The 12,478-nt window shown below is 42.8% G+C and overlaps 1 protein-coding gene across 3 annotated transcripts in view; it reads right to left on the reverse strand.

The window, feature by feature from the left end:
• The window catches only part of COA1 (cytochrome c oxidase assembly factor 1), a 52,532-nt gene that overhangs the window by 21,374 nt on the left and 18,680 nt on the right, over positions 1-12,478 (reverse strand). The window contains exon 1 of one of the 3 annotated variants that reach the window (XM_071736196.1): positions 2,238-2,311. The exons of 1 other annotated variant lie outside the window; for it this stretch is intronic. The gene's annotated coding sequence lies outside the window, so the exon portion shown is untranslated. Of the gene's footprint in view, positions 1-2,233; positions 2,312-12,478 lie in introns of those variants that run through there. One more of the 3 variants, XM_071736199.1, reaches the window with a different exon arrangement.

Consider the following 12,478-nt stretch of genomic DNA (forward strand, 5'->3'; position numbering starts at 1 on the left):
AGTGTAATGACGTTGCTGACTTTAGTAGAGTAATTCCTGATCTGTAACACTCTAAGAAAAGGCAAAGCCTCAAACGTGCCTCACAGTGACAAGGTTCAGATGTGCATTTAACCTTTGTTAAATTAAATATTTGGTATAAAATGCACTATTCACTGCTCTAACCATTGTCTCTGTAGATGCATTGTGCAACGACTTCCTAAATAAAAAACCTTTATAACACTGGTATAACTTGGTACCGAAGAAGACAGAACTGCACAGCTTACCACATCAATGTACAAACAATAAAATAATAGAACTGGCTGACAGACATACAGAGCTAAAATGTATCAGATTCTCTGTCCAATGCTGGCACAGAAGAGGAGCAAAACTTTCTCCTTTCCTGCCCTCCATATAGAAACCCATTAGACACACGCCTCAAGTGTCTTATTTGTTCTTCATTTGTACTGGCCACTCCTTTTTAACAGGACATTCTCCTCCACCTAGGACAAGCAGCTAGGCAAGAAAATGGTGCTATACCCTGGTTTGGAAGTTTCTATAAGCACGGGATTTTTCCCTGGGGATATTTTGTCTGGGCCATTTTATGATGCAAAGGTCTTACTGGAAGAAAGAACTTGCCCTACAAGGTCTGAATGCCTTGCTGAGAGATGAATGCTAGCTAGCATATATAACATCCAGTACTGGTGGGGAAAGTAAGAAGAAAGCAAACTAGTCCTTTTTAACTTATGCAACAAAATGTACTCTGCCTTTTTCCCCCAAGTCACTTGTTAACTATGGTTCAGTATATGCCATTTGTGCTTTATGGGACTAGGAGTCTAAAGTAGTTTACTGGTGAAAGTAACAACTTTCTCATTAAACACAAATAGCAATGTTTTCATTACTCCCAGAGTTCTGGTAGAAAGTTAAGCTCTTCCTTCAATAACTAGCAGTTAGAGATGTAGTAAGTGTTAATAAGCTAATAGGAAGCAAACTAGGCAGGGAGACATTCCATCATCCAGAAAATGGATTTCATGTCACTTTTTGATGCACTCTTCATGCTTTAAACCAAAAAAGTGGTTGATTTTTAATAGGGAGACTTGGGCTGTTTGCAGCCCCATCATATTGTTTTCACCTCTCCCAGAACTGGTGTTTAATGTGCTCCCTGCTAGATGATTTGAAGGTAAAAATATCACCTGATTTAGAGGGGAAGAGAGCAAGAAATTCAAATAGGAATAGCAACCATTCTCATACTTTCAGCATCTGTGCTCAGATACCAGAAGAATAAGCATAAGAAATCATGAGAGATTTAGATAGCTTTGTTTCTGATAAGAGATTTTTAAGCCACAAATGGACTTTTATAAGGAAGCAGGAGTACACATGGGGGGGTAAGTAGGAATGGGAAAGTGCTGCATATGTGAGTGTGACACCAGAAACGATTTAAAGAAGATTTTTTTTATCAAATGCTGGCCTAAAGACCAACTGGAGCAACCAGCTGGCTTTCATCTGTGTGCAAAAGGACAGTGAACTGCCAGTTACACTGTTCTTCCTTCCTCATCTCTCTAGCCACCAAGGATTTAGTTGGGGGAAATGTTCTCTTACACGGAGCTTAGCAAACTGCAAGGAAAACACAGGATGAGGTTTTGGAGCTTTAAAAATACAATAGTCAAAGGGATACTTCAGGAATACTGCATCCTAGAGAGGTTCCCTCTTAAGAGTCTCTTTGGGGATAGGGTAACTTTTAGGGATACCGTATCTTTACAGATAAAGACTAATCACTCTGATCATTAACATCACTTTCTTATCCTTGTTTTTCTACCCTGGCAGAAAAAGTACACTGCCACTTCATTTGCTTAAGTAACTGGCCAGCTCAGAAGATGTCTTCTGCTCTTTACAGTTTAGAGAGTAAACTGAAGTTGCACAAACAAATCTTGAGCTTTTGTCATGGCCAAGAAGCAAGACTGCTTTTAGCAATAGACAGAGCTTTTCCAGTGATCCATTGCAATTTTCCAGCCTTGGCACTGCTGTAACTGAGGATGTTCTTGAAGTGCAACTCAGCATCAACACAGTGCTGGGATGTGCTAACAAGACCTCTTTTACTCTACTTTTAGTACAACAGGGAGAGATCTGCAAATATGAGTACCAGCTAGACAGCACTGTGCTCTACCCTGGCTTGGTTTAAAACAGTTGTGTGATAAGTTGCTAACTATAATAATTTTAACTTCAATTGTGCAATGGATGAAGGATTCTGAGGCTTTACTTACTGTATTCAGATTGAGGCTCAGTATCTATGACGATTTTTAGGCAGCTGAGGAAGCAGGGACTGTTATTTGTCCTGTAAAGCACTTGGAATAACAACAGGCTACTTGGTGCCACTCCTCTAAAACAGTGGTTCAAGACTGTTATCACCTGGTAGCCTCAATCCATCTAACAAGGTCTCCTCACAGCTTTTACTCAGACTATACCTAGAATCAAAGAGAAAATGCAATCGAGTGAGGATGTATTAGAGGCAGAGGAAGAATATTCAGACATTCCTAAGGCTTCAAAGGGGTCTCTTGCCCTCCCACTCCAAGACAACATATAGTTCTGTCAGTTCTACTGCCTGTGTTTTCCTTATAACCCATGTACAGTAAAGTGAGAAGTTAGCACATGACATTTTGACATGATAGAAGTTCCATCAAAAACATTCAGGATCTCCTGCAGCTTTGTCCAGCCTTATTTACAAAAAACTTAGGAAAATAACCACACATTCTTTAGTATGAAACTATGCCTCCTTCTGTCTGAACAGAGCTAGCAGTACTGTGAAAAGGAGGCAACAGACCATGTGTTTCGGTCCTACAATTATATATAATTTTCAAAATAGACATTCCTCCTGTACAGCTTTTCCCATTCCTCTGGAATGAATAAATCCACAACAGGCCATGTGCTGGGACTTCCTGTTTATCAATTTATCTACCTTTTATGACCTAGCCTGCCTAAAAACTGATACATTGATACATTAATTCTTCCACTGACACTTTTTGTTTATGTCCTGGTTTGGGCCAGGATAAAGGTGATTTTCTGTCTTGTACTTTTGCTTTTAGCTAAGTCTCTTGTAAGTAGTTGCACTTGCTGAAATTAAGAGCAAGTTTCTCAGACAGTGTGTGTTTCTAGGACTGATAACACTTGATGTTTATAGTTACTGCTAGAGACTGGTATGCAGAGCCAAGGACACTGCTCAGCTCTGAGGAAAACATAAAGAGGTCCCACCTGCATCCCTCCTTTGGGGAGGAACAGACAAGATAGATGCCAGAATTGACCAAACAGAGTATTCCATCCCATATACGTCATCCTCAGTATAAATTTGAGGGATCACGAGGGCCAAGCCAGATTTCCTGCTTCCAGCTTCCGGCTGCCTGCCCTTTCTGCCTTTCCTGCCTCCCTTCCTTCACACCGGCATCCTGGAAGGATCCCGTCCGTTTGCCTGCCTGTGGTCCTGATCCGTGCCAGCCCTTATCTGTGTGTTCCTGCCTCCAGTTCCCAACTGCTGCTGACTCCAGGAGTCCAGCCTGGACTTTCCCAGGGCTGCCCTGCAGCCTCGGTGGTGACGTGAGAGCTATTGGGGGAAAGGGGGGAGGAATGTGGTATCCATTTTCTTGTATATTTGTATATATTTATTAATTTTTCCTATTTATCATTACTGTTTCATTAAAGTTGTGTAGTTTAGTTTCCAACCCATAAGTCTCTCTCCCTTTTTCTCTCTCCTTTCTTATCAGGGAGGAGAGAGAGATTAATAGAGAGCGTCTGTTACTCGGTTTAATCGCCGGGCCAGTGTTAAACCGTGACAGTTTACCAGTCTCTTAACATTCAGTGTTTTGCTGTATACGTGTACCTGTAGGAACAAAGTAGAAGAACCAGTGTTTTTAAAGATTAGACGTTTCAGGCTGCAGCCAAGATCTCTGAACTTGTGAGCTCTGTGAAAAGGGCAATAAGAAACCTGGGATTCTCCGGATTTGGGCCTTTTGGAGTCTTCAAGGCTGACTGATAGCAGTTCCCTCCAGCCTCCCCCCTACAGAGAAGATTCAGACTCTCCTCAGTATTCAGCCTCCTGCTTCTACAAAATTCTGGTATCTTCAGTATCTCGAAGACCTTGTGCCTCTCTGTCAGGTCTGTCACAACAAGGAGGGAGGTTCACAAACTGTGTATGCAAGGACACAGACACGCACACAACACACATCCTGAGAGCAGTCATTTAAGTCTTGCTTCATAGGAAACCAGGCTGAAATATGTGCAAGTCAGGCAATTTTCAAGACTTAAAGCTTGCTAAAGCAAGTTATAAAGCTTTTTAAACATTTGTTAAACTCATGGAACAGGACTGCATGCTTGTAACAGAACTGCATGCATGCCACAGCATCCTAACAGTAGCCTCTTGAGTACTCCCAGCACACAGGAGTTAATGTTACAGTACCACCATTTACAGCCTCAACAGAAATGACTTTCACTACTAGTCACTCGTCCTTCATTAATACAATTAAACTTCAACGACATCATTTGAAAACAAGTTTTACACCTGCTGTATTTCTTTTGGACTAAACAATCTGTCCAGCTGTATTCTCAGCTGGATGTCATGTTTCTCCCAGCCTGCTGGCAGCCACAGCTACTTAGAAAGTAAGTTAGGATTTTCTATGATACATATTACATCAGCTTTCCTGAGAAACTTGTCTGAGCAGATCCCTTTTCTTGCTTTCTTCTTTCATTATGTCCTTCACATTCGTCCTTCAACATTTGTTTTTCTCTCTTTGGAAGCTCAGCACTGGCATTTTAAGGCAAGGTTACATAGCAGAGGGGTCACAAATTTTTTTGCTCCCTGTGCCATGCTCGTGGAGAGAAAGCTGTAGTCTATGGCACCTTTAGAAAAACCTTCAATCACTGCTGGTTTCAGAACAAGAAAAGGAATTTGGAGCATAAATTACCTTGATCATTTTAATTCTAACAGTGAAGAAGTAAGGAGGAGAAAGAGCTGAAGACAAAACAGAACAAAGACAGCATATTATGCTGTGGTGCAAGTAGAAAGCCAGATACCTGAATTTTACACTCATCCCTGATACTTTGCTGACTTATGCCCCTGAGTAAACTGCTCTGTGCCTCAGCTTGCTTCTTTCTGAGTCCTGGTCCTTATGAAATGTCCTTGGAAGTTAACAGCCACACAACTTTCAAATTGCCTTCTAGATAAAATGTACCAGTTGAAGCTCGGTCCAGAGACCACTGAAACTCCTGGGAGCCTGCCCAGTTCATTCAGGTCCATACACTTAAGAGCAGGCAACGTAAGAACAAAGTATGTTAATATGCTGATAGGATTTCTAATGAACCATGAATGGAACCTAGGGAAAAAAAGAAACATTTCTAACCTTAGATGTACAAACTTGGATGGCTTAATGTACATGTTCACCACTGCAAGCACATGCAGCACGAGTGTGTGATCTGAAACATGAGACAGCCACTTGCTGTTTCTTTATATGGGCTCTTTTGCAGTCCCTTCTTGCAGCAAGGCAGTGTGTGCAGAATGGTGCAGTCTGCTGTGTTTCACTTGGTACCCCTCAAAAGCATGGTAAGGATGCTTATTTTGCCTAAAGTGAAATTGCTGAACATGAAGTTAGGAGGTATTCTATTCAAATGCCACTCCTTCTTCTAAACACAGTGTCTGTCATGCAATGATCTTGAGTAGTTTGAGTCTTTCTATATAAACAATGGGGAAATAAATTAATTCCCAGTATAAGAAAGGAAATGCAGCTAAACAAATGTTGTTAGCAAGGGCAAGCATATTGTCTCTGCCTGTCTGAGAGCCCACTGAGATTAAGCAAAATCTTTTATTTAGCTATAGTAAAGTCTTTATTAAGCTCCACTGAATGATCTGTTTAGGATTAAATGTTTATTGATTTTACACCCAAAGCATTTTCCTTTCCATGAGACTTGTTAATGCTTCAATTTAGCAAAATGCTGAGTGATCAGTGTCATGTTTAACATCAGGAGTAATTGAAGCATCCTGTAATCTGCAATAGTGCTCTCTGTACCTCCATTTTAAAAATACATCTGTGAAAAATCAACAGAAAAAAACACAAGCAAGTTATTTTGAGCAGGCTTAAATTTAGTAAAAATAGGTCCTCATCTTTACTGGAAAACTTTCAAAGGAGCCAGTAAACAAACATAAAAAACAAATGAAAAAATTCAAAACCACTGTGCTTCAACAGCAAAATAATCTACAAATTAGCTTAATACTTTAAGGATCAGCAGCAATCTGGGCAGACAACTAAAGCAATGGATACTAAAATAGCCAAGCATAGGTACCCAGTTAATGTATCAGCATGCTGCTGATGTTACATAAACAATACTGAAAAACAGGAAATTATTAAAGCAGAAGGCAATACTTCATTTATTATTCAGCTGGGATTGCTGCTTAGGAAGTCACTAATACATGTTCATAATGAACACTAAGAGTGAGTACAGGCAGAAACTTGCCTGTTATCCAAATGAGTATGACTAGTGCTGAATGTTTCTCTTACTAATCTTTCTTAGTCTGAACTTCACTTCCAGAAAGGCAGAAGTATTTGGGAGGTTCCATTTTCACACTTAATTGCAGAATCAGGCACATGGAACTCTTCCAGAAGCTCTTTGGGTTTTGGTTTCTTCTGAACACAAAGAACATCAAAGAGTAACAAAGCTCAAAGCACCTGCTCTGAACTTGGTTTGCTGACCTGCCAGCTGTGTGCTGGATTGGGAATTCCCTCCCTTCCTTCCTCCCTTCCTCCCTCCCTCCCTTCTTCCCTCCCTCCCTTCCTCCCTTCTTCCCTCCCTCCCTCCCTCCCTCCCTCCCTTCCTTCCTTCCTTCCTTCCTTCCTGAAAAGAAGAAACGGGGGAAAAAAAAAAAAAAAAGGAAAACTAGCCCAAAATAATATTCTGTTCTTGTCCCAGTTGATCTGTTTAGGATTTTGTCATTGGCCTCTGTCGGATCATTAAAGTTTTCAGTGTGTAGAAAACAGCACTTAGAGATCAGATAGGAAGGGGACCAAACCAGTACCAATGCAGTGAATGCAGTATGGAGTCTCCTGCATGGCTTGATCCCTCCCGTGGTCAGTGTGACCTCCCTGCTGCTTTTTACAGGAATCACTGACAGAGGCAGCTGCCTTCTGCCAACCGATTGTTGGGAAATGTTAGGCATGAGGTGTGTCTACCAAAAGGTCTGAATCACAACTGCAATGCTGATGTCAGATGCCCACAGTAAGGAGGCAATCTCAATCCAGACTACTCTTTCCCATTCCTGGAATACCAAAGCATTTTCCCATCTGCCTTTTCAGTTGCTATGGATTTCTGTTAGTAAGCAATGATACAGTACCTTAATTTATAAAGCATAACAAAAATGCTGCAATGAGAGATTCGGGTAACTCCGCTGAGGAGCACTTGGTGTCACCTATAGAAGCCCTGTGTAGGACAGACTGCTATCACAGGTAAAAACACCTGGGTTACTAACAGACTGGAAGCCATGGCTTCTACAAAGAAAAGCTGGACTTGGCACGAATAAAAGAACATGGAAGGGAATTTCTAGCCATGCTTTGCCTGCCCATCTTTCTTTTTTGCCCCTTCCTCTCCTACCACTCCATCCCTTGTCCTCCTGCACTGTTGCAAACATCCAAAAAGGCACCAAGCGTGTTATAGCTACAGATCATTTGTCAAAGATTTGTCTCCTCCCTCTTGGTACAAGCCAATTGTTCCCAGCAATCTTTCTGGGGTGATGAGTCACTGGCACAAAGGACTGGCAGACTAGATGTGGAATATATTTTCTTCTGCTTTTTCTAAGAATGGTAGTCTCCCTCATTCACAAGCATAGAGGAAGACATAATTAAAGGTACTGCAGCTGGCAGCACTAAGGGTGCTAAGGGTTCACAAAACCTACAGCTTCCAGTCAAAGCCTTCTATTTTTTGTGTCCTTTTTTGGTATTGGCATTGCTGGGTGTTTACTCAGCAACACACTGTGTTAGAAGTTGCAACATAAGTCTTTAAACATTAATTATTAAGGCAAGATTGCTTCAAAAATCCACTGCCTGAGGCCAGGGCCAAGGAACTGGAAAATGTAATTTCAGAAAGAGATGAGAACAAATGCTGAGCCTTTTAATTGCAGGTTAGTACAAATAAGTAACAGTAAAGCAAAAATAATTTGGAAGTATTTGTTTTTCTGAATGTCAAATTTAAAGGTTAGCAGTAAGTTACTTAGGGTTTATTTTTTTCCCCTCCCCACTCTTCTTTTTGTAACAGTCTGATAAGCTGGTTAATTTCAAAGAGGTACAGTTCTAAACATAACTTTAAGTTGATACATGCATGTCTGGCAAGAGGATCTGAGGCCCACAAATCAGAGGGAAGGGAAGGGAAGGAAAGGAAGGGATAAGTCCATAGTTGCAAGACAGTTGCTGTGCTCATTTGGACTTTCCTTTCAGGATAAAGGTTGCAGTGATTCTCAGCATCAAGCTTCATCTCCCTCAGTTCCACTGAAATCTACCTGGAAATATCAAAAGTATAACATCGCAATCAGGGCTGTTTCATCACATGTGGCAACACCAGATTAAATGCTGGTGTGATTCAATGTTGCCATATTGGATGCCAAATATTCACAAGGGTAGAGAAGCTGTTCATCCTAGCCCCCCATCACTCCTCAGTGTTGGCCATGCTGGGGAGCACACAACTGATGGAAGATGTAGCTCACGGTCTGGTGGGCCCGAGGCTCATTTATTGTGTGATCGTAAGAGAGACCGTAAGGGCAGGGTCTGTGATGGTCCTAAAGCTGCAGTTATGCACCAAAAGTCCAGAGACTGAAGAGACTTCACACTGTGCCACTCTTCTTTCTAATGGTGATGTTCACCAGGAACTTCCAGTTCTGCTTCTGGGTGTGCTCAGAAGCACTTCTGACCTCATAGCACTGAACAGCGTGGATTGAGAAATGGTGTGCCACTTCACTACCAGAAGGGCCTGATCCACTAGGTGTATCAAAAACCTGCCTAACCCATCATGTTTCATCCAGAGGAGCAGAGGAAGACAAGTAGACAGTGGTGATGATGGTGCTTGTGTCCCATATCCTCCCCGTACTTGTTTCTAACAGTTCTGTACTGAAAGGTTTTTCCCAGAGACTGAGAGATCTGGTTTCAACACACTTGCTGAGTCAGCCTGCACCCTTCTGTTAAACGGGGAGTAAAAGACCTCTTGGTGATTCTCTTCAAGCCTGTGCTGCAGACCCTGGCCCAAAGGCCAGTTTTTGCAAGATGGTTATGACCACACTGTTAAGGGTTTGCTTCCTATTGAGTAAGCTGGTGCAGCTATGCTGCATAGTGCTTAGCTCACCTCTCCTTTTGTCAACCTGTGGCTAATAGTTGTTATTTTCTGTGCTAGGTGTGGTTTTTTTCAGTTCAAATATAGAGAACAACAACAGGTGTATGCAGGCCAGCAGAGCTGTGCTGGATCAAAAACATCACAATGCCAGGAAAAAAAGCATTCTATGAAGAAGAGGTGAGGGCACAAATAATGCTAATGCCTAATCTGGAATAATGCTGAAGCACCGCCCTTGTTAAAAGAAATACATTTGGTGTGTTCCATACCACCCTGTCTGTCTGGAGCAAATATTTGAGTGGCTGATCACGCTTATGTTTCCCTCTGAGGATCCAACATATTTGTTTCAGAAGAGACCTCAGACCCTGACAGACATCTGACATACTGACCAATGATAGCAGGAATCACCAGGAAACCCACCCCTGGAGCAAAACAGGAGAGCACCAAGCAGGTGAGCACAGACACAGCATTTTTAAGCAATAGCTGTTCTACTTTGATGGGGACTGGGAAGTTCAAGAGAGGTATCTCTACTGAGCTCTCTCTACGCAGACAAAGCACTAAGCAGATCATCAAAACCAAGTGAAACACAGTGCTTTATGGCAGCCATCAGCTGGTGTGATCAAATAAGTAATGACACTTACTTTCTCACTATTCCTGCCACCCACCCAGGTGAGGGCTGCATTTGTGGACCAATGCCTGGAAATGTGAAGAAGACTGGGGCTTGCACAGTCTCTCATCCACTCCTCCTTTGGCAGAAATCCAGTTCTGTTTTATCATGGGTACAACTGGGAGACTGAGAAGAGTCTCCCATGCCTCTGCCCTCTTGAATGTCATTGCTGCTCTATGGAAACTCAGCTGCCACTATGTTTTCCTGACCTCCTCTACAATGATTGTCAAGGACAGAAAATATTAATTAAATTTTAATTAATAAATTGAATACAGTGGGGTTAATTATAGCTATTTACAGGGAGTGTATGGGATTTAGAGGGCCTACCTTCTGGTGCTTTTGCACAAAGCATTGCCTCTTCCTCTAAGCTCTAATTAGGTGGCTTTTTTTTTAAAAGCCAGTCTCCAAATGATTGCTCAGTAACTTCCATTTTGTTCCTCATCAGCAGTTCTCCAGCACAGCTGCTACAGAAGGAAAGCAGCCCCGCAGTTTGCCTTGCAGGGAGCAGGTGATAAAGAATCTATCACAAGTGGTGTAAACCAACAACATTAAAAAAAAAACAAACAACAATCCAGCCAAAAAACAGTAACAACAAAAAAAACCCCAAACCCTTACATTTGTCTAGCAAGGAGACTATACAGGAAACAAAGGACACGAGCAGAAATAAGAATAGCAAATCTGAAGCTGCTGCAAGGTCAAAAATCTCTCCACATGCAAGCCTCTTATCCAGCTGCATGTGTTCTGTTTCCCTGCATAAGCCAAGAAACATCACTAGCTGTGAAGCACCTGGGAAAAAGCAGGCTGTTTCAGCACAAAGTTAACTGTGCAATATTCCCTATTCCTTAGTTTCAACCTACACATTTCCTCCTTAGTGGTAAAAGCTTTTAAAAATTAAAATTAACCTAATTGTTGGTATTTTAAAACCACTTACTTTTAGCCACTCAGTGTGTAGTTAGGAAGAACAAGGGTCCTTTCAGGACACCGTTAACTCAAAGGCACACAGTAATCACACTGTACCCAGATATCAGGAGTTTATCCCAGCCTGCTTTTCAGTTTCATGCCTCTAGATGCAAACGAACAGCATCTAAGAACCAGCAAAGAGAGCTTTGGGAGTTTGCGGTTATTTGGGTGTTGTTTTGTTTGGTTGTTTGGGTTTGTTTTAGTTTGGGCTTGTTTGGTTTGGTTTTTGTTTTTTTTTTTCTTTTGCAAAAGTGATCAACACGATCAGGAGACAGTTCGCTGCTTTCCCTCAAGGACCTCGTCCTGCCTGCTAGCGTTCACGACTGAACTGCTGCCACCGAGGGAGCGGAGGGCAGTGGCTGGAGGAGGAGGAGGAGGGGGACTGGCAGTGGCGCCACAGCCGGCAGCTGGCCTGGTGCCTTCCCCTTCCCGCCGCAGCAGCTGGCTCGGCGTGGCAGGCACAGGAGACAGCTTTTGGCTCCTGCTGAGGTGAGATGGGATGAAGAAGAGGAGGATTTAAAAATTTTATTTAATTTTTTTTTTTTTTTCTAAACCAAGAGCAATAATCCTTGTAAGGGAAATGGGGGATACGCTGGCCAACATGGATAGCAGGATACCCCCCAATGCCAGCATTGGATCCCTGTGGTTTCTGAGGTTGGAAAACCACTGTCTAAATTAAGAAAGCTATCTTCCATCTCAAAAAAGGAAATGTAAAAGCCAGAATCGCTCTTGCAGAAAAGCCTAACTCATCTGGCTTCTCAAGCATGCTTGAAAATTTTGTTCATTCCCCTTTGCATCAAAATAGTTTCACTGCTCAGGGGTGCAGAGTTGAGGGCTCCCCAGCACCGAGGTATCTCCTCAGCCTACACTTTGGCAGAAAGCCTCGGATTAAAGCCTCGATCCCTGCTTCAAGTCTACTTTTCACAGCCACAGAGAGAAGATCCCCCAAAAGAGAGAAGATAAAACACAGTCTCTTCTTTCAGTATTTAGAAATACGTCACCTGAAAAACCCTTGCCAGCAAATGTCAGAACTGCTTGCCCTGATTAACACACACCTACAACAGAGCAGTAGCGCTCATACAGCAGCTGCTGCAAAACAGCCTTTAAAAAAAACACCCTGAACGGTGTCTCCAGACGGGCTTCTCCCCCCTGCAACACCAAAACTGATTTTGCATCGAGCAGCTCTAAGATTTTGCTGCTCCCAAGGCTCCGTGGCGTACTCGAGTCCCAGGATTGGCAGTCTCACCTCTCACTGCCCATCACCTCCCCATGACCGCCACCATAACCGGGGCTCAGAGCTCTGGAACCAGGCAAGGAGAGCACAGGCTAAGAGAGCTTTTTAAAGTGGCTGAGACCCCGGATTAGCGAGGTTGTTTCCAGCGGTGGTGCCCGCCTGGCTGGGGCCGAGCCGGGCTGGGCCAGCTGCCGGCAGGTCCGGGCTGCCGGTGCCACCTTCTGGACACATGCGCAAGTGTTACTCGCCTTCCTCTTGGGATGAAAACCAGGGTAAGGAAAGTCTTTGATTCACAG

Source organism: Heliangelus exortis, chromosome 2 (assembly GCF_036169615.1).
Source record: "Heliangelus exortis chromosome 2, bHelExo1.hap1, whole genome shotgun sequence".
NCBI classification, from domain to species: Eukaryota; Metazoa; Chordata; class Aves; order Apodiformes; family Trochilidae; genus Heliangelus; species Heliangelus exortis.